This window comes from Symphalangus syndactylus, chromosome 15, assembly GCF_028878055.3.
Source record: "Symphalangus syndactylus isolate Jambi chromosome 15, NHGRI_mSymSyn1-v2.1_pri, whole genome shotgun sequence".
Lineage (NCBI taxonomy): Eukaryota > Metazoa > Chordata > Mammalia > Primates > Hylobatidae > Symphalangus > Symphalangus syndactylus.
Window position 1 is genome coordinate 36,703,797 of NC_072437.2, and position 23,947 is coordinate 36,727,743.

Here is a 23,947-nt window from a genome sequence, read left to right on the forward strand (position 1 = left end):
AATGTTTTAATAATTCCTGTATATTAAGTAAAAAACAATATACAGGAATCAGTGAACATCAGTGCTACTACAGAAGTATAGGTCAAATATGTTTACATCTTTTCACCAAATGTCAAACTACAAAAAGGTTTAAAGTCATTTATTTTATAAGAATTTTTATTTGGAATATATAAATCACTGTTTATAACAATTTTTATTTTACATGTGAAAATATTAAAATTAACATTACCGCCACTGAATATCTTTTGTGTTAAAATTATGATTGCCCTTTAAAAACAAACATCTATAATGTACAAATATTACAATATTATTATATCACATTGCTTCAGTATCTCAAAATGCTATCCCTGCAGACAAACGAATATATTGGGTTTGCCTGTTTTCTAGTACCTGTAGTACTTGAATACGATCAGTATCCAGCTTTGTCAACAACTTAGAAGCAGAATCCAGGTAAGCTGTAGGGCTAAGCTACAGGGAATAACATATCCAAACTCCAGGAGTATTTTGAATTGGGATATAAAAGGTAAAGCCAGCAATCAAGAAGAAAGGCTGATGTGAAGTTCAATGAGTAAGAAGGGACTGGGAGCCAGCTAGACAAAAATGTTCTTTATAGGTTGCTTGCTAAGTCCTTTTGATAAATGCTGCTAAACCATGCATACGTTCTTGTGCCTGAGTTAGCTGTTCTTTGTCCTGTGCATTGACTTTTACCTGAGGTAAATCCTAAAAGATGGAGATATAATTGATAAAACATCAAAATCTTTGTTGTCAAATAAATTATGCATAGAAGTTCAGATCTGACGAGTTAGCTATAGTCCACATCTTCCTAAAATAGCCTAGTACAGTGGAACCTGATTAGTACTATAGTTGTCTAAAGGAGATTTGAAGGTTTCAAGTTTTTATTTCTAGGACATATAGCAGAAGTTTAAGAAGAAATCCTATTCCTAATTTGATAATTCCAAAGCATCAATGAGACTTACCTCTGAAGCCAAATGCTGCTGGCAGTACATTAAAGACCTTCATATCAATATATCCACCTTATATTTACATTAACCCAGAGGACTCTCAAATAAATATGAATGTCTTAAATTTATATATAAGCTAAAATTAAAGACTTAGGTGAATTTTGAACATCTGAAGACAATAAGAGATTTATCTAAATTTGTTGTTGCTGTTGTTGAGATGGAGTCCCCTCTGTTGCCCAGGCTGGAGTGTAGTGGCGTGATCTTGGTTCACTGCAACCTCCACCTACCTGGTTCAAGCAATTCTCCTGCCTCAGCTGAGTAGCTGGGATTACAGGTGTGCACCACGACACCCAGCTAATTTTTGTATTTTTAGTAGAGACGGGGTTTCGAACTCCTGACCTCAAGTGATACCCCTGCCTAGGCCTCCCAAAGTGCTGGGCCACCATGCCTGGCCAATCTATTTGCAAATGTATTTTTTGTATGTCTCAAAAAATGAAAATGTCTTTCTCCTGAGAAATGGCCTATAATGAAAATATTACTTCCCTTGGTCATTTTTATTCATACATGTGCATCTATGTATGTATTCTAGTGATTAATGAATGGATAATGATTGATTAATGGATATTAACAAATGGACATTAAATATCAATAATATATATCAACTAACAAATATTAATATTCAGTAAATACAACAGAAAATCAGAGACTACCTAGTGTTAGTATGAGCAGTATTTTCTCATTTGCTGTCATTGTAAAGGTAAAGATTACAGACTTTTGACAATACATATCTACTGAAATAAAGATGATGTCAGAATTCATCTCCTAGACAACATTCAAAGCGACTTTTATTGTCACGAATTCACCAATTTTTAAAGACTAGCCCTAAGGTTGGAGGCTTAAAGACTTTAATTTCCTGATTTATTGAGAATATCTGCATCATTTATAACTTGTGCTTGACATCCCATCATATAAACTAGATTTATATTTATTCTATATTCTATAAATTAGAATTCAAATTTAAATATTTACAATGAACAATGTGATAACTATGGGGTACAGAATAATCTCACCTAAGTTATTCACCCCTTGGAATCAGATTTCATTAGAAATCTCTTTGTGTGGATCAGCTCTAAGAACTTATCTCAATAGAGATACACTTAATACCAGAAATAGTGAAATCATCTGCCATTTTACCTCCCAGAGTGGAGATGGACACATACCATAATATGCAGTATTTATTTTATGTATTTTGCACTTAATTATCCTTCAACCTCTTCCTCTCCTATTAGCACATTCTTTGTTAAATAACATGCATTCATTTAGTAAGACTGATTCTTGTCAGGGAGACATTCTGTGTTCTTTAAGTGATTTGGCACATATTATGGTGATTCTCAAAATCCTCGATCTTCTTTAGAAGGAAAATCTTATTTCTAAATTCTATAGGAATAAACAAAATTCTATAAGAATAAAGCTACTTTCTGTTTTTTTAAGAAAAAAATGAGTATTTTATCATTTATTTGCTTGACTCATGTTTTCAAAGAGCAAACTTGTAATCTGTGAACATTTAGAAAGTATATCAAATCCATCCTAGATATTTGTATCTTATACTCTGCGTCCACATATCAAAAGGTGTTCACTTGTTTCCCTCCCTTTATTGAAAATGCAGAACTTTTCAGATAATTTAAGGTTCATGAGATGAAGAGATGATCCTGGATTATCCAGGTGAACCCAATGTAATCCCAAGTGTCCAGATAAGAAAGAAGCAGAAAAGTCAGAGTCAGAGAAGGAGATGCGACCATGGAAGTGGGGTCCTGCCTATGTCACTGAAGATTGAGAAAGGGCCCAGGAGCCAAGGAATACAGGTAGGTTCGAGAAGCCAGAAAACACAAGGGAACAGACTTTCTAGTGCACCAGAGAAAACAGCCCCAGATTTTATTCCAGTGAAAACCATTGAAAACTTTCGTCCTCCAGAACCATAAGATAAATTTAAATAAATTTGCATTATATTAAGCCACTAAGTTTGTGTTAATTTTTCATAGCAATAGGTAACTAATACTGATAGTTGATGAGAATAAGTTTTTAGAAATGTAATTTCTATACAGAACAAGAACATAAATAAAAAGCATTATCTCAAGCAATGATAACTACATTATATCAAAAATATACATTTACTTACTCAATGCTGAATAACTATATGTTGAGTAATGTTTAATCATGATGACCTATTATTTTTGAATTCCATCTCTCTAAATTTAGTTTTTGACCTTACATGAGTTATTTACCACCTGTGTACTTGAGATTCCTTTTATTATACAATGGACAAAATAGTTATCAAAAGGGGTAGAAAAGTTCTTGCACATTGAAAACAATAAATATATGTTACTCATCAATTTGTTTAACAAAATCATTGCTGGTTATTATTACATTTTTATTATGTACTTTGCAAATAAAAGTCAATTGTAAAATATGACTTACATAAACAGTGACTAAATTTCATTCACTGTTCAGTCTTCCAAACTGCAAATTTCAAAGTTTTATGAAAAAAATAGACTATAATATCTAGTTACTTTGTGGCATCATCATAATCATTTCATTAACATGGGAGCTACATAATTATATCACATTGATAAGAGGAAAAACATAATTTCCCAAAATCGAAAACAAGACATAAAAAAGTGCAATAAGCATTCTAAACAAGTCACCTTTTGTAGTATTAGTATTGCAGTATGTCAAGTCTGAATTAACAACAAAATCTAAATGCCTATTTAATGGTCTCTGAAAATATTCAATCTGCTTCATCTTCTTGCTTAATAGAAATCAGATATAGGGATGGTGTTAGACTATAAACTGAAAATCCAGAGGCTTAAAATAGACTGATAAATTTCTTTTTAGCACATGCTACCATCAGAGTGGTCAGTAATAACTGTTTGTAGGAAATTGCTTAGCCTTTCCTCAACTATACCCTGAAAAGTAATTTCATCTGAAATTATTGTATTTTATCTGACACTAAGGACCTGTCTTAGTAAGTCTATTAAATTCTAATGTACTGTGGAATTGTACTTCAGGGTAATTTACAAACTATATGTGTGATTGGTGATTAAAATTACCTTCAAAGACAGAGTTCTATGTTGATAATAATTTTCTACCTATTCAAAAAGGAAATGAACAATCAGAAAGGCAATAAGCTATTCTTATGTGTGTTCTTACACAAAGATACTCAGTAGATTTCTTCTCAAGAGAAGTGTGGTCGATTCAATTATACATAGATAATCTATTTAGTTAAAGTTTTTATTTTAATTGTTATTATCATGGTGATTATCATTATCACTATTATTTTACTTTGTCTCAACAGTAGATAGTATTCTGTCCCTATTTTGGTCTCTTTTTTTTTTTTTACCAAGGACATAATAAATGAAATAAATTTTGGATAGCGAGTTAATTTTATATGAAGTTTTAAAGCAATTAAAAAGTTTAGTTATGACAAGATAAATATATAAACTATCAATCATTATAAGATAGTAGTTAAAAGTATGGCAATGACATTAATATCTAAATACAATTTTCTTTAGCTACTTGATTTTAGAGAAGTTATGTGTCATTTTATGTCTTCGTTCCTGGAAAATAGAAGATGGTCTGTATGTCCCTGTTGATCTCTTTGTCTCTCTTTGTACACCTCTATCTCTGTCTTTTTTATCTCTCTCTGTGTGTGTACACATATAATATATAAATCTAAGCTATATAGTAAGATATACACATACATATACACTTCTAGGTCACCATATATTTTATATTATGTACATAAATTTTGTGTATAAATATATCTATAATATATATACATATGTTCACTGAATAAATAAATGAATATGTTTCAATTTCCTATAACATTATTTATGCCTTGTTAGAGATTGAACTTTCCTATTTTGCTAGCAATTTTTCTAATATTTCTCCATAAAACTAAAACCAACACAATAAAGATGAAGCAGACTTTAAGAATCATATCAAAAATAATAGCTACAAAGAGAAAAAACATAAAGGGAGGCAAAGACATTACAGCCCTTCTCCTTCCATGATCTTTTTTTGAAGTTGGCCTTCTGAATCATAGCCACGAGTTAATAGTCGAGAGCCCAGCAATGTTTGTAACGGAACAAGAAATGCAGTAAAGTAAAGGACAGCCTGACCGTTAAAGCTGAGTGAAGAACTAGCCTGGCAGGGTTGGGAAGTAGAGGAGGATTGAGCAAAAATATAAAGACTTGGAAAAAAACAGAAGTAAAGTTTCTCACTGTCAGAGAAGGGAGTTACAAATAAAGAATCAGAGACAAATGGACTATATGGTTCTGGAATAAAGCAGGAGGTATTGGTATGAAGTAATGGTTTTCAATACATGTAGATAAGTGCAGACAGAAATATACTAGTGTGTGTGTGTGTGTGTGTGTGTGTGTGTGTGTGTGTGTGTTATATCTCCTTGGTCTGTCCACTAAGAAAGTCTGGAAGTAGTAACAACCTAGTAACAATGAGAAAATCTAGTGCTGAGATCTTGCATTTCTAAATATTTTTTCTACTATAAGAAATAGATTATTTGGAGAAATGGCCAAATAAGAAATAAGATAGGCCTGAAATATTTAGCTGTGTCAGAAAATAATCAAATTGTCAAAGAATGAGAGACACATGCCAAAGGACATGAGAGAAGAAAAATAAATCCTTCCATGCCTAATAATAAAGGTATAGGCATTATGAAATTAGAAAAATCACAATTTGGTAACCTATCTAGCAACAACTGATAGGGAATAGTATCTATGGATGCCCAAAGTAATGGGTGAAAATGTGAAGAACAGAATTTTTATGTAGTCACAGAGTATCTCTCCACAAAATACTTTTAATTTGAAAAAAGACAATGAGTAAATTAACAGTGAGGAGACCTAGAATATATCACAGAAATTTATTGATCAAAGTGAACATCATCCATAATAGGGAAAATTGTTATCCTACATCAGCTGATAATGTGGAAGGAGAACACACATCATATCTGTGATATTCTTGCTACAAGTGCTAAATGGAATGTAATCGTGATGAAATATCAAAGTTAAATAATAGCATTGTCTAAAATATTTCAGTAGTCCCAAAAAATTAAGTTCATGATAATAATGGGAAGACTAAAATACTATTCTTGGTTGTATGAGTAAAAAGAGTTTATAAATAAATGTAATGTGTGATGTTATATTGGATCCCTTTACTATGAAGGACATGATTGAAACAACTGGTGAAATTTAAATAGGGTCTGCAGGTCATCATTAGTATTATTTCCAAGTTAATTTCCTGGTTGTAATATTTGATGCCTTTTTTCATAAATAATAGACATTAACTTATCCAGACTAATGGGTCACCGTGTCTGCAAACTACTTTTTTTTTTTTTTTTTTTTTTTTTTTTTTTTTTTTTTTTGAGACGGAGTCTCGCTCTGTCGCCCAGGCTGGAGTGCAGTGGCGCAATCTCGGCTCACTGCAAGCTCCGCCTCCCGGGTTCACGCCATTCTCCTGCCTCAGCCTCTCCGAGTAGCTGGGACTACAGGCGCCTGCCACCACGCCCGGCTAATTTTTTGTCTTTTTTAGTAGAGACGGGGTTTCACCGTGGTCTCGATCTCCTGACCTCGTGATCCGCCCGCCTCGGCCTCCCAAAGTGCTGGGATTACAAGCGTGAGCCACCGCGCCCGGCCTGCAAACTACTTTCAACATGAAAATAATATAAGTTTAAATAATTAGATCATGGGCAACAGATAGAAAGACGGGGAGGTACACATAGAAATAGAGATATAGATGTAGACAGATACATATTAAATGGGAGGAGTTCCCTTATTCCCCTCGAGGAGCATGCGACAGGGTTGTGGCTTGCTTCTTTGGTGACCTGCTGCTTAAACCCTTCAGGGTAGCATGCAGATGGGCAGGTCGTGGGGACGATTTTTTGGGCTCCGACCCCACGGCAGTATCTAGGGTTGAGTGTTTACAGCTCTGGAAGTCTCAGTGGGCATGTTACAGTGTGCTTTTGCAGCTTTACTGTCTGTAGGTAGCTTGCGTTAATCAGCTCAGTTAGACCCTCTGCCTTATTGCAAGGACAGATGGCTTTCTGTATCCCAGGTCCTTGCCCTAGTGTACCAGAAATATTGGATCACACTTGGGCTTGGAGAATGACTGCAAGATTTTATCGAGTGGTGGAAGTAGCTCTCAGGAGGTGGATGGGGAACCAGGAGGGAGATGGAGTGGAAAGGTGGTCTTCCCCTGGAGTCCGGCCACCCAGTGGCCAGACCCTCCTCCGACTGCCACCAGTCAAATTTCCATCTATGTCTGCAGCGTTCCAAGGTAGGTGGCCTGCCAGCGTCTGCTGCTGTCTGTTGATGTGTTCTTCTGCTCCTCTCAACATCCAGCCACTTGTGTGTCCCCGCTAAGGTCTCTCAGGTTTATATGGGCACAGGATGGGGGGCAGGGTGGGCCGAAAGGCAACTTTTTGGGCCAGAAATCAGAAACGCCTCTCCTCATTTAGGTCCGTGGGCACAGGCTCAAGGGTGGAGCCCCTGTTGGGGATCCCACCCTTCTCTACCCATCACTTCCCTGCCCCACTCTCATATCATATATATATATGAGAGAGAGAAAGAAAGAAGAGAGAGATATATATAAATATAGATATAGCCACAAATTATCATCTTTGCCTTTTATTGACCATTCTAAATCCTGGGAATAATGGTATTTTGTTTAGACATTCAAGGCCACATGATTTTGTGGTCAATTCTATAGGTAGAAAATGAGCATATTCATTCTTTGTTAGTACCTTATGAGAAGAGGGTCCTCTCAACTATCACAAATCTCACTTAGAAAGCTGGAAAACATACCTATTAATAAAAGTGAATATTTTATCAAAATGTGATTAAGTCTGCCTTGCTGCCTTCATCTATCCTACTATTTTTTCATAAACTCAAAGGTTGTTCAGTTCCACATAGAAAGTGCATGGAGACCATCCTGCATATGAATGCCATGATTCCACTTGTGGGTTCAGCCATGTTGTTTATTTACAACAGATCATATAGATCTGCTTATTCTCTATCACTGAATTCACAATATAGATCTTTCATATTCTCTGTCACTGAATTAAAGATATTACAGACTTTATCAACATAATTAGACAAATAAGCCCATAAATAAACACTGCCTTATTCATCAGAAAATCAATTACTAGACTACATAAATCAAAATACAACAGTTAATGTCTTAAGTCAATCAGCCAATGAGCGCAAAGTCTATTCATTCACCTTATCAATATGAAAGTTATTTTATACATACAAAAACATAGAAAATGACAAAACCTGAAAGAAATCACCAATTTATAGGGTTAAAATGTAAAAAATAAGGCATGAGTTATTTATAAAGGGCAAAATGTTTTCATAGGTTAGAAATATCTGAGGCAATCATCCAGTAATATAAAACTGTAATATTCTATTGTTTCTATAAAAGTACTTAGGTTTTAGTGTGTTTCTTTCAAGTTTTAGTATATTTATCTTTGCACATGTATTAGCTACGGTACGAAAAAATTGTATGTGTCTTATCACACTTAAAGATTTTCTTGTCAGGCTCTCCCAGTCACTTTGGCATAGGAGATAACAAATAAAATTTTAAATGCAGATATTTATAACACATAGCCTAGTGAAAAACACCTCTGTATTCTGATTAATAGTGATCTTACATGTCCATAAGAAATGTGATTTTTCTATATCCAAAACAAAGCCAGGAGACAGCCAGAATATGTTTAAAGAGTAAGAATTTTAGAGCTGAAAGTAAATTTACAGTAATGCCCTAAACATATCACATAAAGGAACAGTTAACATTATAACAAAATCTTTTGAAAAAAATAATATCTTTATCTTTCAAAGATATGTCAGAATTATTTTCAAAGCTAAATTAAGGGATGTTTACCTGCAGTAACCAAAGCTCTAGACATTATAAAAGAAACCAAGACAGGGAATGGTTATATGTCTGCTTTAGCTAGAAAGAGGAACTAACATAATTAGCAGAAATATTTTGTAATGGCTTATATAGAAAACATTTTGATTGACACTTTGACATTTACATATTACACATCATCTGGTTGCTCTAAAACAATTATAATTACCTGGGAATTGTGCACCTAAGACAAAATTTCAACCAATTAAGGAACAGGCAAAGTCTGAAGACGGATTCTGAGAATAGAACATTTTTAGCTCTTACAAGAAATTCACAAGAATTCAAACTCCCAGTTTTGCTGAGTAAGTGTGAAGTGTCATCTTGCCCCAGGTCTTGATGGCAACATGTTGTAAATAAATGAAAAGCCAGGCATCAATGTACACTGTGGCTGGCCAAGCAAAGAGTAAAAGAAGCTGGATTTTTGATGTTTTTAAGCTATAAAATCATTTCCCTGGAAGTCTTTCCTACTTGTGTCTCTCATGAGCAAACTTATAAATAATGCAAAAATAATACCACTACCATATTACCACTATCAACAATAAAAACCATGTTATTTATTTAAGAAAACCTGGAGTATAAATTTACTCATGAGAAGAAAAGTGATTACAAAAAAGTTTTTGAAAGAATTATGTACTAAAATTTACTGTTCGGTTAAAAGAGGTATGTTATTACACTAATCAACACTTCATCACAAATATTCACTGTCTTGTAATGATTAAGACACGCATGCTGAAATCTTCCTTTTAACAAAAGTTGAAATAGTCTTTATTTTTCTAGCGAAAAGTATTCTTACTATCTATATACAGAGAGGGTGGGTCTGCTTTATCAGTTATGCATATAGATTTACTGGTAGCTTTAGTTAGAGTTCGAGATCTATACCAACCTTCTAAATGCATAGAAGGACAAGGAAATTATACTCAGTACCTCAGTGCAAGTAGATATTTGAGGATTAAAGTTAGGTCTTCTGGAAAGTTTAGTTTAATACTCTAAAAATGCTGTCACTTTTATCGAAGCACATGATAGATTTTTCTTACAGTGTTTACACCAGGCCATGCACCTGGAACCTGCGTCATGAGCTAGAAAGGCTCATGAAAGAAATGTTTCACTAACACATATAGTAAGACATTTTTAAAAAAGAAACCCCTAAAAGGTAATAATATAAATAATATAATAAAATAAGAAATTGCAAGGGACAAAAATAAAATTAATTAGATTTTGCTTGGGGCATGTCAAGTGAATTAGATCATATGGACATTTGAAAGAAATATCATTGGGATAATTAGGTATGGGAGAAAAATAAATTTTAATTTATCCACAATAAGTAACTTTACTTGATTAAAATAGATAATTTCAATGTTTCAGAAACATTGAATTGGGAAGCATTATAAATACACTTTGCTAACTCGTTTTCATTATTTGTGTATCTCTATTTCTTCATCCATCCATTCTTCTGTTCATCCATCTATCCATTTATTCATCCAGTCTGGTTTATGTTTATTTTCTTCTTTTGCTTATAATTCTACTGTTTCTTTTTAAAATTGGGATATTTTATGAGTTACATCTAACTTGGGGGAAATCTCCCCACTTTTCGTAGATTTTACAAATTGAAATTATCTAGGAAATAATTTGTAGTAAACTAACAAAACTATTTCACTAATATAGTTCATCTACACACATGCGTGTGTGAAGTATGTCTGTTCATATAATTTATCTTCATGTTCATGTTATTTGTAAACTTGTCTTGATATTTTCCCTTTTTTCTGAGTTGTTATTTTATAAATGCCAGTTACAACATTGTACATGATTATCTCTAATAAAATAAAATTAAATTAATTCCCAAAACCTTTTTTCTTTTATTACATTTACAGAATGACACATTTGCAGAGGGATTATGAATACTTAAAAATGAAGCAAATAAATTTATGATTAATTTCTGCAATAGCAAAGGATAAATGTCAGTATAAGAAGAAAGTTTGCTTACATCAATGTCATAATATTAAATTATGAACATAATTGTATTAATGATAATAAATTATCAGCTCTGAAAACCAAACTGACATCAGCCTTAAGAGCTGTACTGCTTTCTTATTAATTGGAGTCAGATTGTTAAGGCTTAGTGAATTTTATTTCATTATATTATATTGAAAGAAATTTTGCTTAGCAAGGGCTGACAAAGCAGCTTTCATTATGAATCTTGTTATTTGGTGTCTAAACTTACTTAAATTGTACGTTTCCTGCTTTCTTTATTCTACACAACCTTATGGTTATGCATCTGAAGAATATTTTCACAATCATTGATAAATCTATCATTTAGATTGGCTTGAAGGGTGGATACTCAGTTGGAAAAGTTGTTGAGATCTTTCACATGTTAGATTAATCTAACAGTTTGTAAGGATTAGTTTTGGTTATTTTGCTCTTTGGGACTAGATCATTAGCTTCTGGAACTGCACATGGCCATATAGCTTCTCCACATAACCTAGCTCCTGAGTTGCAGCTTTTGCAAATTAAAGGAAACAAAATGATGTATTCCCTTTTTTTAGTCAATATGACACCTCAAACATTTTAAACTTCCAATATTTTTGCCAAAATCACACGGAGTTGTGTGACTTCTGAATTTTCAGTAATAATAAAAATAACAACCTGGGTCTTATATATACTTTCCTCTGTATCAGGCATAAGCTATTCACGTTTAAGGCTTACTTTTATATTTTGTTAATTTCTCCAAAATTTTTAATTATATTTAAGATTATCCTGGAATTTCTCAATAGTGAAGTTGAAAAACAGAGTAGTCTTTTTTTTTTTTTTTACTGTTATTTTTCAAATATTTGCAATATTTCTAGGTACCTTCTGTTATATATTTTAAACTAAATTTGATTGTGACCCAAGAATATACTCTTTATTATTTCAACCATTTAAAGTGCATTAAGAACTGTTTGATGTCTAGATAATGGGAAAGACTCAGGGTGTGAGTCTCTGGCAGTGTGCAGCAAGGGCTCTTAATTTGTTGTTGTTGTTGTTTGGTGTTGTGTCTACAAGTGTCATTAAGTCAATTTGATTGAATGTTGATCACGATCTCTGTATCATTACTGATTCTGTGTCTATATGTTTTAATTACTAAAGGAAAACTGGTGAAATCATCAACTGTAAATTGTAGTGTATCTTTCTTTTCAATAATATCAGTTTTTCTTTAAATTCTGAAGTTCTGTTCTGACTAGATAAAAATTGTGAATGTGTAAAAATCAAATAGACCCTGAGTCTTTCCCACTTCTAATATAATAAACTTTCTTTCTTTATCTTTTATAACACCCTGTTTAAATTCTACTTAATCTAATATGAATGTAGCCAATATGACTTTTGTATGCTTACTATTTGCGTAGTATGTCAATTTTCATCCATATGCTTTCAACTTATTTATTTCCTTATATTTAAATTATATATCTTGCAAATAAAATATAGTTTAATCTTTCTATTTCGCTTTTTTCTGACTCTTTCATTTGGAGCTCTTAGTTTATTAACATTTCATATATTTGTTATTATATTGGAATATATGTCTACCTACCAAGTTATATTTTAGATTTCTTTGTTCCTATATATTTTATTATCTTCGCTACTCTCCTGACATCCCTTCCATTAATTGAATGCTTTTTAGAATCTTAATTTTTTTATTGGTTTTTAGCTATATTTATTTGCATTAATTTTCTCTAAGGATTACCCTATACCAAGTACATTTTCAGAGTCAATTTGAAGATAACATTGTTCACACCATAAAAAATGTAGAAAAATTACAAAACTACAGGTCCAATTTCCTCCTCCCTAATCATTTTGTTTTCATATGTATTAAATCTATTTAATAATTTCTACAGTGCAAAATTATGTTTTGCATTTAAATGTTTTTATATTATAAAACACATATAATATACATATATTAGTCTCTTTATTCACATTTTTCTCTAATGTTGCTTTTCTTGTTGATTTTTTCCCTGAAGTTATATGGTTCCATTGGATTTATTTCAAATCATACTGAAAAGCTTCCTTTAGCATTTCCTATAGTACAGGTATGCTGAAGATAAATTATTTTAGTATTCATCTACTTACAAATACAAAAATGTGTTTATTCACTTTGGTCTTGAATAATTTTTTTGCTAAATGTAGAACTGTTAGTTGGCAAGTTTTTGTTTTTCTAGTCAACAGTTTGAATATATTGTTCTACTGTTACTCAGTCTCCATATTTTAAGATGATGAGAAGTTGGTTGTCTTGATTTCTGTTTGCCTGTATGTGACGTTATTCTTTTCTGGTTGCTTTGATGATTTTTTTTTATTGTTGGTTTTGGCAGTGTGATAATGAGGTACCCTCTTTTTTAGTTATGCTTGGGTTTGCTGAGCTTCTTCAATCAGTGAATTCTTGCTTTCATCTCGAGGAAATTTCTGACGTTATTTCTTCAGATAGTTTTACTGACACATTTTATCCTCAAATTCTTGGTTTCTAATTGTTTATTTGCTAAACTTTTAAATAAAAGTATTCTATATGAAGTAACTCAGGAATGGAAAGCAAAATATCATATGTTCTCTTAAGTGGGAGCTAAGCTATGAGCATGTAAAGGCATAAGAATGATACGACAGACTTTGGAGACTCAGGGGGAAGGGTAGGAGGTGGTGAGGGATAAAATACCACATATTCAGTACAGTGTACACTGCTCAGGTGACAGGTGCCAAAAATCTCAGAAATCACCCCTTAAGAACTTGTCCATGTAACAAAAACCACCTGTACCCCAAAAACTATTGAAATAAAAAAATTACATTCTTTATTAGTCTGATTGGGCTGACATAATTGAAAACACAGACTGCGTGGTTTAAATAACAGAATTTTACTTTCTCACGGTTCTGGAGGCTAGAAGTTCAGGGTCAAGGAATCAGAAGAATTGTTTTCTGGTGCAGCTTTTCTTCCTCTCTTGGGCACATACCTCTTCTAATGATGTACTCACACGGCCTTTCCTCTGTGTGTGCGGCGAAGGAGAGAGAGACAGAGAGAAAGAGATCTGCTAATTCGTCCTCTTCTTGTAAGGACACCAGTCCTGATGGATTAGGTCTCTACCCTTTTGACATCATTTAACCTTAATTACTTTCTTAAAGCCCCTATTCCCAATTACAGCTGTATTGGGAGTCAGGGATTCAATATACAAATTTTGAGGAGAAAAAATCAGTCCATAATATATTGTCTTGTGTTTTCTTCAGAAGAATTTACTTAGCTTTTCAAAATTTTTTTTCCTCTCTTTTTTCAGGAAAAAATTATTTCTATTGATCTTATGCTAAATTCACTGAAACTCTGTTCTGTTATCTCCATTCTTACTGCATTCATTCAGCGAAGAATTCTGGCTTTTTTCCTTCCACGTATTGTATGTTTTCAATTCCAAAATTGCAGTTGGATTCTTTGTAAAATTTCTATTACTGTGCTGTAATTTTCTGACTGGGTCATCTAAATTCTGTCTTTATTGATTTTCTTATATTCTGGATAGTCATATTTTCCTTTGTCTTCAGTTGCTGACTAGTTTTAACTTCTATCTTGGACATAATGAGGGATTGATATTCGATGGAATCTCTGGGCTCTGGCATGTATGTACTTTCTATAAATATTGATTTTGTTGTTAAACAAACATTCAATTTGCCCGAGATGCAGCTTTATCTCTGCTGTGTTGACAAAAGCTCACATACCAGTTCATTCCTTTTGGCCTTATCTGTGGTGCTGGGTGAGGTATACCACAATACATCAAAATGTAGGGATTGCTCACAAACTCTGGCAAAGTTTACAAACAGATCTGGTTCTTTTCCTTTTGAGTGCTCTCCTATCCGAGAATTGTTTTCCTCTCACTTTCAGTGACTCCGGCAGAGCAAACTCTGTCTTCTGTTTCTTTAAGAGTTTAAGCTTGTGTGTTCTTAGTGTTATTCTGTCTCTGTTGAGAAGACTGGGATCAAACTTTAAGAAATACATTTGGAAGTAATACTGCTCAATTCCATCTTTTCTTCCATTTACCAATATCTAAGTGCTTTTGGGGTTTTTTTTGTACATTTAGATACCTTTTTATTTACAGGAATATATAGGTTTTACCTGTAGAATGAGTGGTCTAATAGGATTTCTTCAGCAATGGCCAGAAGCTCCACTGATCAAGCACTTTTATATAAAAAAAGAAATTAGTGCTGTATTAATATATGTTCAATATTTTTGACACTAAAGAGTGTGCACTTCATACTCCAAACATATTATATAGTGTAAAAATATCTACAATATAATCATAATTGAATTAAGGTAGTTACATAATACATAGTTGTAATTTGATTTTATTTAGTTCTACCAAGTATGATTAAAATGCCTGAAAAAATAAACAATAATGATTCACTGTATATTCTCTTACATTTTAAATCATATTAAATATGTTATATTTATACCATTTTGAAACAATTAAAATCTAAATTATCAAAACAATAGAATGTAAAAAAATCACTAAATGTTGAGAAAGTTATTTAGTTATTTCAATATTCCAGAGTAGAAAGAGATGGAAATACCCTAAATTAGGATGGTGGGAGTACAAAATAATATGAATATTAGAGAGCCAATAAAATAAAATCAGAAGAAATAGTCATCAATTGAATGGGACAAGTTGGAAAAGAGGTTAAGTGACAAAGATGATGGAAGTTTTACTCATGATTTGTAACACATACTGAATACAGAATCTATTCCGTGGAAGCCTAAATTGGAATAAGTCTGATAGGGGCTCCCATGGTACTAAAATGAATGGTGTTGTTTTGTTGGTTAATAAGGTGTGCTGAAGCAACAATCATGCATAAATTTTACCTGTTAGTTGGAGATTCAATCTGCAGCTTAGATGTGTGATAATTGCATAGAGGTGACATCTGAAGCTACTTAATTGGTTTAAGGTCATTGAGGGGAAAAGTACAAAAAAATGAAGAAACCCATATCTACACATCCATTTATCCTCTAAAAGAACAAAATTAAGCACTCACATACAGGTGAGCTATATGAAGCTGAACAAGTACATGCACAGTACCTGTTATTGCTAGATACAAAGTTAAAAACCTAGACCAATTATAGGCTGCTATAATATGACATATGAGTAAAGGAAGATTTTTTTGAGACACTTGCTCTGTCACCCAGGCTGGAGTGCAGTGGCACGATCTTGGCTCACTGCAACCTCCACCTCCAGGACTCAAGCAATCCTCCCACCTCAGCCTCCCGAGTAGCTGGGATTACAGGTGCACACCACCACGCCCAGTTAATTTTTGTATCCTCAGTAGAGGCAGGATTTCAACCATGTTGTCCAGGCTGGTGTCAACCTCCCGGCCTTAAGTGATCTGCCTCAACCCCTCGAAGTGTTGGGATTATAGGTGTGAGCCACTGCGCCTGGCTACAAGATAATACTTCTAAAATTCAAGGATTTTTGCTCGTTAAAGTGTTTAAATTGTGAATTATAAAGTGTCCTTATTTTTCCATTTTGCAATGAGGAACAGAAAGTGTCTGGGAATGGGATAGAAAGGAGGACAGTCACAGTACAGAAAAGTATAAAGAGCTTCAGGTACAATAAGATTTCTTCTCAAGATATCTAGCTACCCCAGAGACAGTTTGGAAACCACAGCGAGCTTCATTTGATTATATTTATTTATGGTCTATCCAAGGACAAAATTTTCCACACACTTATCTCTGTATATTGGCTTTACTTATCTCTATCTCATCAGGGGTCCTTCAGTGAAACTTAGCTGTTTTCCTGATGGAGTACACAATCTATTTCCAAGCTATACATCTCACAAATGGTAAGGAGTAAATCAGTCACTTTATGTTTAATTGAAGTACTATATGTGTATTCATAGGTATTGCAAGTGAAATATTTTAGCAGTGCCAAGTACTTCCTGAAAGTGCCATTCAGACATATGGTACAATATGTTTATACCTATTGCAGACCATCTGTTGTCTAGGCTCAACTGAGCATTTATTTTACTTTTAATTCACAAATAAAATGGAAAATAGAACTGGCCCGTGTACCATAATTTGGCAGAGTTTTAAGCAGGTGCAAATTCAATAAGAAAACATACTCAAAACTACAGAAACCTCACTTATTCTGTCCCCTTGTGGATATATATTTTTTCCAAATCAATACAAATTTTTTAGCCCTTTATGCTTAGGTCTGTTGCAGTGTGTAATGGGGTCAGATGGGATGAAACTGATTCAGAAAGCAGAGAACTATATATGCTTTTACTGAAAAAGTAAGTAATGTCTACAATAATATGTGCAATGCAATTTTATTGGTGTATCAAAAGTGTTATATTTATAGGGAAGGTAACGGTTATGAAGACTTTATTATTTTTAACCAATTTCGCTTTTGCTTTTAATATTTTACATATACATAGAATAAAATATAATGTAAAATTTTCATGGGCACAGTCATCTTATTTAAAATGTGGGTATTTATCAGAGACCAAAGCATAGACATACATCTGAACAAAGAAAATGAAAGGATATATTCACAAAGCAATTAAAGCATATATCTCAGTAAGTACTTTAATTCCTAACTTTGATATGAAAGTATTTTTAATGACAGTTATTTGCAGAACTGATCCGATGCTCTTCTAATTACTAAATTTCAGTAACTATCTCAAGTAATATTTTTGGCTGAATTTTGCTATATTGTAACATTATCTATAGAGTCATTGTAATACCAAGGTTATTGTTGCTGCCGCAAATTATCTGAGTATTTGACTTGAACTCTCCTGAACCTTACATTGTCTTCATCATCCGGGTTCATTAGGTAGGAATTGTTGAAGACGTTTTCACTGAACAGAGTCCAACTACATAGTGGGTCAACAGGAGAAACTTACTCTTTTCAAAGAGTTTCTATACCATTCAGTCAATATTATTAAACATCTTACTTTTGAAAGGCACCATGATAAAGATAGGTTGATATATAAAAATATAAATTATGAAAGATTTTCTCAAAGCCTGATGTCTAATTGAAGGTATACATATATATATATATCTTTATATATATATATCTTTATATATATATACATTTATATATATATTTATAGGGTCTCACAAATAAATAAGTAAAATGCATAAAGACATAAATGATATTGAATAATGAAAATATAAATACATTGTCAAAGAGCAAGTAGAGTAAGTTTGTTTTAGCTCTAAAGTTGGGCACTACCACTGTGATAGAAAAGAGGAGGACTCTAAAAAGCTTTAAGAAAATCTACTGTAAAAGAGAGTTTTGAATGAGTGGTTGGATTTTGGCATGCTGAAATGGGGAAAAACATGTTTGGGATAAGAGACCATGCAGATAAAAACATTAAGAGATTTTGTTTTACATGGTGCACTTAAATAAAAAAAGAAACACCTTTGCATTGCTTTTAATTCTCAGTACTTCTGAAATTTAAAATGAATCAGTAGTTGAGTATGTAAGTAAATAATGAGTGACACATTTAAAAACAGTGCCAAATCAAGGACACATTAATATAATCAGGACAGCAAATGGGTTTAATCTCATGGCCAGCTCCTGTCAATTAGTGGTCTCCAAAAGCACAATCTTGAGAATCATTTCAGGTTTTTTTGTTCAATGAAACTAAGCACAGTGATTGATTAGTGTTGTTTTCCAAGGTCACTCAGTGCATTTTTCAATTCTACCTTTAATTTATAGCTTCAACTTTTCCCCTAATAATACTGAATATATATTTGGCATTAAAAAACTGAGCTTCTTTTCATAATAATTTATTTGCATTCAACCTTAATCAAAATGGGCTCAAAGGAATCACAGAACAGATTAAATCGATTAATTAAACATCCTGACTTTTCAAGAGACTGTTAGTATGTAAGTGGATTCCTCTGCTCTTCTCTAAAGTGGCCATTGGGGAGTAATTCAAGGCTTTAGCTTAATTCTAGGTACGAGAATAAAAAGATAGGGCTGGAACGTTTTTAGTGACAATGTATCTGAATTGTAGTTATTGGGAGATATTGGCTTGATCATTTGCTATTGAATCTCTGTCTCTGAACTGAATCATAGAAAAGGCTGTTCCATTTTCTGCCCTTTTCTCTATACATTTTACTTATCCTATAATGTGTGTTTGCTCATATTATTTTGTAAAAGTAACACATCTAACAAGAATAAGACATTATTTTGGAACTTGATTATTCAGAACTTTAACTCAGTAATCTTGATGTGTATCCATATAATAGAGATATGTATAGGTCTAGCTGGATGTAAATTCAAAGCTCAAATAAAACCAATTTTAAAAAATAATCAAAATCTCCCCAACTGTTTCCCCAGTTGAAAAATGTTGATAATCATAATACCTCCTTCATGAGAATGTTGTGAGAATTAAATAAGCTTTAAAAATCCTTAGAATAGTACTTGACACATAAGTAGCACTCAATAAAAGTATAATATTATTTTTATTGTTATAACTGGGGCATTACAGCACAATGGTTAACAGCAGGGACTCTGGGGCCAAACGCAAGGGTTCAAATCCTGCCTCTTACTACATGTGTGACCTTAGGCAAATTTAATTTAGAATTAAATTTAGAATAACTCTTATTGTAGAATTAAAAATACATATAAGTAAATATATATATATTTAAACTCAATAGTTTCATATGTTATATTTAATTTATAAATCATATCTAAAACCTACACTTATGGGTATACATGTAGCATGTGTGATTGCATGTACAAGTATATACACATACATAGCTTACAAATCTTACAACTATATATTGTATATATAATATAATGTGTATATTATATAATATATAGTATATATAATATATAATTATATATAGTATGTATAGTATATTGTATAATATATACACAATTATATAATACATTATATATTGTACTATAATATATATTATATAACACATAGTATGTATATAATATATAATTGTAAGATTTGTAAGCTATGTATGTGTATATACATGTATACGTATATACAAGGCAAGTCTTTGGTCAATGTGATATTTAGCTATCTATAGGTTATAAAAATACCTTTCTGAATATTTAGCCTGAAATTGATTTTTTAAAAATCTACATTTCTCATTGCCTATTGATATATTTTTTGCTGCCCTTAATGGTTGGCGTTAGAACTTTATTTTATACAATATGGGTATCATAAAATTTGAAGATCCCTGTCAAAATTATCTAAAATGTCAGACATTCCCAAGGGCAAGCCTCAAGCTTATAGCCACAGAGACTACTGCTCCTAAGATAAAAGGAATTAAAGAGGTTCTTCTGCCTTTCATATATACGTTCGTCACCTACTTTACGCAGAAGATGATCTCTCTCATTGCCGCACAGAAGCGCTCCGTTGTGATTGCTTTACTCATAGCTGTAATTTATTGGGAATCTTCTATGAAGCAGTTGCTGGGCCAGAGAGTTTAGAATGGTTTTTGTTTCTTTCCATACTCTAACTTGTAATAAAATCCTAGCTTGTGTTGTCATAGGTTTTTTTTTTTTTTTTTTTTTTTTTTTTTTTGAGACGGAATCTCACTCAGTCACCAGGCTGGAGGGCAGTGGCCTATCTTGGCTCACAGAAACCTCCGCCTCCTGGGTTCAAGCGATTCTTCTGCCTCAGCCTCCTGAGTAGCTGGGACTACAGGCATGCACCACCATGCCCAGCTAATATTTGTATTTTTAGTAGAGACAGGGTTTCACTACTTTGGCCAAGGTGGTCTCAATCTCCTGACCTCGTGATCCACCTGCTTCAGCCTCCCAAAGTGCTGAGATTACAGGCATGAGCCACAGCACCCGGCTGTATTGTCATAGTTTTTAAGGCTTAATTTTAGGTTATTTAAAAAGAATTCTCTTATGTTGTATCAAGAATATTATGTGTGTGCACCGGTGTGTGTGTTTGTATGTGTGTGTGTTTGTATGTCTGTGTGTATTCTCATTAATAGAGAAAGTCATTTACGATCAGTACTCGCTATTGTTTCCTGCTTCAGGAAGTTTTTGGTTTTTCCTGTCTGGAATGTCTACTCTCTTTCAATTGTCTTTTGTTCAGCATAGTATTACAAGCAACGTCCTTAGATCAGAAACGAGTGTTAAAATATACTATGAATCTGTACATTTTAGACTTTAATTTGTATGATCACTCAAAAGTCTATTACATTTATCTTTAAACATTGTTCCACTGCCTTCTCTTGTCCTTGATTACAAATGTCTACATTGATTAGAGAAGGCTGCTTTTCTTTCCATTTCAACACGTGCGCGCGCACGCGTGCGCACACCCACACACACACACACAGAGTTCAGAAATACTTTTTTCCCATTTTACTCTATATTTGGGAATTTCAGAGGACAAATCTATGTATTTTCATTTAATTTTTATTAAATTTGCTAGAGACTTGGTTAATCCATTCAGCTACCAGTTAAAATCCTTGTGCAAAGTATTACTCAATTATCCTTATGTCTCTTGTGGAATTCCTTTTATTCACACACTGTGTCTCTTATTCACACACTGTGTCTCTGAGATCTGCCTTTCTAGTGTTTTCATTTGTTTATTTTACTTATTATTTCTATTTATTTCACCTAATTCTTCAGGATTATGTTGTTTGCTTACTTCCTTTGAGAGCCAGTTTCACCTTTTACTCTTTCAGAACAAAAATTAATTCAAAGCAGAGACCTTCTCTTTTAAATTACCTAAGTTTTAAATGAAATATTTCTTCAGTTCTACACACTGGTTTGGTATTTGAATTGCATTCCTTCAATAGTCATTATTTTTGAAGAAGTTTTTTCGTTAGTTCCACTTTAACAGAAGCCATCTGCTGTGTTTGTTCGTGAGAGTCCCCCATCTTCAGTTTAAATAAATTGCAACATTTCCTGCTTTATAATTACCTTAGCATAAGTATAGTAAGATTTTTTTTCCAGATATATTCATCATAAAATAAAATGCCTACATGGTTTGGAATGAAATTAATTATAAGCATATGAAATCGGCACATATTATTATTCCCTAAATAATTAAATAACAATTATAAAAACATTAATAACCAGATTATAAACTACAATGTGCCATGATCTGCTTTTTTAAATTCATATCCACTATATCAACATTCTACCTGTATAATAATACATAAAATCAATAATATTCCTGTCTTTTTATAGGTGACAAATGGACAAAGTTAAATAACTGGAATCAAGTTCCATAGCTAAGTATGCAATAACACTGAAATTAAATTAGTACAATATCACTCCCAATTTCATGTTCTATCTACATAGAATATTTTGCTATTTCTTACTGCCTCTGTTGCTGTTGCTATATACGAACATATTATTTCATTTATAATAGGTATAGTTGCAAACATCATTTTTTTCTAGAACAATGAGAGGAGTCTTCATAAAATGTGTACTCCACATAGTGTTCTTTATATATATATGAGTGTGTGTATGTGTGTGTATCTATACACACACACAGTTTTATATAAATATCACTCTCTCCTAAAGTTAACTAGGTAACTGAGAAATCTAGATAAAGGATGTTTTCGTATTTCATATTGCAATGTTTTTCTTCTACACAGATATTTCTTTTTGCCTTTAATGACTTTGGGCAAGACCCTTTTTCAAATATATATCACAGGAATTTTGCAAGAATTAAAACAGATTCTTTACACAATGTCTGCCATGTAATGAATGCCCAGTAACTATAGGTTTAAACCAATATTAAATTAAAAGTAAAATATTTTCTAGCAAAATGTTCCTCTAATGTCACTTAACGTTATTCAAACTAACTCTTCCATTAAAACAACAAAGTATACAGGATAAAGTACCTGTACAAATCTTACCACAACCATCAAGGAGATGACAAAATAATAAAGAATTATTAGACAAAAGCTTAAGAGTAAGCAACAGTTTGGGGTCTTAAGCAGTACATAGACCTTCAGGGTACGTGCAGACCTTGGAAACAATGAGCCCTTACTTTGGAGGGTCTAAGAGGGCAAGGAAGGTAAAAATAAAAGCATAAGTCCTGCCAAGGTGACGGATACAAGTGGAGACTCTAAATTCAGGATAGCATCTTTTGGTACGCTTGAATTAGAAATAAACGTACACCAGTCCCAGCATCAGAAACTTATAGACAAAGACTAACTCTATCCTGTTTAGAACCCTAAAGGAAACATATTCTTGGAGGGTCGAGAGAATTCAACCATTGAATTTGGTTGACGAAGTGTCTAAATGATAGTGCCATAGGCACCTGGCAGAAAGAAATGTCAAATCTTTCTGGAGGAGGTACGTTCATCTCAGCTGTTCAGAAGTCCAAAAATTACTTTTCAAAGATAGCGACTAATATAAAGTCAAAAATAACCAGTCACACAATTGACAGCATAACAGAAGAATGAACAAGTAGGAAAACAAGTACGAAAAAACAGGCAGCAAAAATTCACCCACACAGTCATCATACGTATTGGAATTATCAGACTAATTACAAAACAAAAATTATGTTGTTAAAAATAAGGCAGGCTTGAAAATATGTGCAGGAATCAGAAAGTGTTATATGACTAAGATTATTTGAGAAAGATTCAAATAAAATCCGTAGAAGTGAAAAAAAATAAAAAAATAAAAAACAGTGACCATTATTAAAACTTATTCGATAAGTTTGGGCCCAGAATTCTTTAAAAACCATAGAAAATTAGGAAGCTGAAAAGTAAGCCAAAATAAATTATCTAGATAGATCCCTCAAAAACTATGGGGTAGTAGTAATGAAAACATGGAGGACACAAAGAGGAAGTCTAATGTGCTTTAATGAGAGCCACAGAGGAAGAGAAGGCCCGAGAACAGAGACAATAGGAGAACAGACAATGACCAAGAATTTTTCAGAAATAATTTTTAGAAATAATATTTTCCAGCCACTTGACCTCCCATAAATCATCAACTTCTTATTACTAAAGCCAGCTAACTTTCTCCTTGAGCTTCTGTATCCTCTTTCCATTTGACCTCGGGCATTTCTCCAGA